At 37.4% G+C, this 3,582-nt stretch overlaps 1 long non-coding RNA gene across 1 annotated transcript; it reads left to right on the forward strand.

Moving 5' to 3' along the window:
- The first annotated feature begins 493 nt into the window (after positions 1–493).
- Positions 494–2,523, forward strand: LOC126416455 (uncharacterized). The gene is made up of 2 exons (XR_007575462.1): positions 494–691; positions 805–2,523. It is a non-coding gene; the product is annotated as an uncharacterized LOC126416455 (long non-coding RNA).
- The last annotated feature ends 1,059 nt before the right edge of the window (positions 2,524–3,582 follow it).

The following is a 3,582-nucleotide window of genomic DNA, read 5'->3' on the forward strand; positions in this document are numbered from 1 at the left end:
CGACACGATAAAAGCATTCAACAAAACTTGTTACGTGAGCTTACAGTGGAAGACGTCAAGTCGTACATCAATTACTTAAGAATGGATGAGCATACATTTCTGTATGTGCTCAATGAAGTGTATCTTCATATCACAAAGCACAATATTCACTTAAGAACTGCTACATCTTCAGAAGACAGGCTCACTATAACACTCCGATTCCTTGCTACAGGAGAGGGTTATGTTAGGTTAGGTTAGGTCAGGTCAGGTCAGGTCAGGTCAGGTCAGGTCTCCAATCTTCTTAATCTATTTTTGTATTCAGGGTGCCTCACGTTGTAAAGCGCCTCATCAGCTTCAGACATCTCTATTAATTTTGTAGTTGTCGGCACACACCAATTGTATTTACCGGCAATGGTTATAAAAACACTACAGTCGACAGCACGCTGCAGCGATGCTAGCGCTCCATGTGGTAACATGTCACATTGCAGTGAACAGAAGACAAGCGGTCGGGAAGGGGCAGGGCTTGCTATCTGTAAACAGCTGTGGCCGGCGCCCGGCAGGCACTGCCTGGCGGTGACCACGCGACTTTTCTTTGGGTTGTTGTGTGTGTAAAATTCCTCTTCTATGCCATCTAATGACAATTTTCAGGCTCTCAGTCTTTTTTGCATAGTTTCATACTTCTGTCTTGTGGTCTAATATACGAGCTATCCCGGTAAGCAGAAAACCATTCGAATATGATCAATTTCATCTTCATGTAAAGTCAGCTCCAACATCTATGTATGTAAGACGCCATGTAGTGTATGTGCACTTTGTTCAAAAAAATAGCTGAGAGTCATCATGTGCGGACTGCAATTGCCGTAAAAAACAGTTGAGGAAAGCCTTGGAAGTTGAGATCATGTGACTTTAATTGACTAGATGTGATGTGACAGACATTGTGAATACACCTTGATTAGATGGTGCAGTGACATGATGGTGCCTTGACAGTCAGCATGAATTTGCCTTATCAGTCTGTACCAATCTGTTTCGATGGACAACAATACCCTGTTGAGTGCACTTCTCCAAATCTGCTAAAGACATAACCACATAAAGTTTTCTTGATGAATAAATCTGCTTGAGTTGTACTTGACAAATCCCTCATTTGGATGAAATCATACACATGACTTGGATTTAAGAATGTAAATCCGATCATCACGCGCTCGACTGTGTACAAGAAAATCGTACAACGAATGTAAAAAATGTTCAGTTTCTTGCAGCGTCTCATGCAAAAATATTTTCACGTTTTCCCTTTATGTATTTCCAAGCTCTATAACATAATTACTACAAAAGCCCTTTCCCACTTGAGAAGCTTCCAGAACATTCAATTTCATCTAAATAACCTTCTTAGGACAACTAATTTTCAGTTGTCATATTTAAAGTCATACGTTCCCATATGTATTCTGTGTCAGACACTGTATGATATGATATTGTAATAAATCAGGATCTCTCAGAACTTTTACTTTGTTAAAGAGTATACAATACCACTTAAATATCAGTGGAAGAAATTTTGTTTGCATGGCTGCATGCCCTAAATTTAATGAACCACTTAAATTCTATCCAGATGTGAACTGGTTTTCAAACCAATAACTGTCAGTGTTCATAGTTTTCCAGTCGTCAGCCGCAATTTTTCCGAAAATATAATTTGTTGTTAGTTATCGACATTTTCTCGTACTTCAATCTTACACCATGAAAGTTAGTTGTGAAATAATTAACAGCAAATGCTCTAAAAACACAACTACATTAATTTTCCAATTTTTACATTTCAGTTTTAAATACATGCAAATCTTACATTTCTGTTTGGAGTTGTATTTATTTTACTATTGGTATGTAGTGGATATTACAACCTAACAGGAAAAAAATGCCTCTGAGCACTATGGGACTTAACATCTTAGGTCATCAGTCCCCTAAAACTTAGAACTACTTAAACCTAACTAACCTAAGGACATCACACATATCCATGCCCGAGGCAGGATTCGAACCTGCAACCGTAGCAGTCCCACGGTTCCGGACTGCAGTGCCTAGAACTGCACGGTCACCGCGGCTGGCTCCTAACAGGAAGTTTCACGTTTTAAGATCTACAAATTTTGTAACCTTTGTTGTCAACTATTATTACTAAATATCTTCACATAAATATGAATGTCCAGGAGACAGTCTACAAACTAAATCTGATATATAATCTAAAAAATGGAGGTTACCTTAATATTATTTTGACTTACAAAGTGTTCAGGAATGTTTGAGAAACAATTACAAGTCTTATATTACGTTTGTCTGCACCAATTGCGTCAGACTCAGTCAGATTGTTTCTCAGGCCAGGAGCATTCAGCCTCATTGAGTTCAAGTCAGACTCATATATATTTTTTTTGATATGGTTTGAGTTAACACATAGAGAAATTTTGCAATATGTGATAAGCTCTAAGTTCTTTGTTTTTATATTTTCCTGCGACATTGTGAAAATACACATGTGAAATGTTATGTGCAATGATGAATAAACCACATTTTGAAACTGAAGATCTATTATCTCCACATCGTATCATTCCAAATCCTGGGGCAGTCTTTAAAAGCTAAGTGAACATTTTTACTGTTATCTGATGTTACCTTCCTTGCAGTTGAATATAAATTGCCTCATATAGAGAAAATGTATTGTGCAATATCGACATGAACTAGAACCATAAAATTATTTAACAAGAGGTACGTAAATAAGGCTCTATTTGTCCACAGTGTAGGATTTTTTTCAGATATTGTAGAACCTAATTAGTTTTTAGCTTCTAGATGTTTACCTGCATTTGTCAAAGTATGCATATTGCAGAACAATCCAAATCTTAGGGGAATCGTTTACAATGTGTCATAAAAGAAAAGAAGAAAATTCAATAGAAACTAAGAATTCAGAAGCACAAAACCCACTGTACTGTAACACGTGAGAGTGCAACGAGAATAGGTTAACATCAGCTGTTATCAGAGATGGAGAAATACCTCCATGTTAGTAAACGATGAGGTCTTCAGGCCCCAACCAATAAGTGAGTGATGTCACCAACTGCAGGCATACAGGAGTGTCAGGGATCTTTTATACAACGGAATTTCTAGTGAAGTTAATTCGTTTCTGAAATAGTATGGTGTTTTGCTTTTTAGTCGACTATTCAGGTATATTGACCCTACAACCTGTAGCAGTTGAGAACTTATTTCTAAGATGGTGAGCAAATGTGTACTGTGTCGGTAATTACAACCAGAAGCTGAGATCTATACTTTTAAATTTTCGAGCAGTGGAAATACACTTAGGAAATAGTTATCAAAAAGGACAAACTTGTTCCTTCATTCATTCAGCGATCAGAACTTTTTATTTTAAGCATCATAAACTGACACAAATAGAGTGACAAGAATACAAGTAGATGGATTTGCACTACAGATTTCAGCGATGTGCATAAAGCATCTTTTTCGTCACGTCATACCTCCGAAGATGATATAGTGTGAGAAACACAAGCATTAGACATGAAAACTGAAGTAAAGTGACTGCACCCATAACCAGGCCACAACTCAGAAAAATTGCTGTACCAAGGCTGTTTCCTAACTGTG

The sequence above is a fragment of the Schistocerca serialis genome, chromosome 8, assembly GCF_023864345.2.
Source record: "Schistocerca serialis cubense isolate TAMUIC-IGC-003099 chromosome 8, iqSchSeri2.2, whole genome shotgun sequence".
In the NCBI taxonomy this organism is placed as follows: Eukaryota; Metazoa; Arthropoda; class Insecta; order Orthoptera; family Acrididae; genus Schistocerca; species Schistocerca serialis.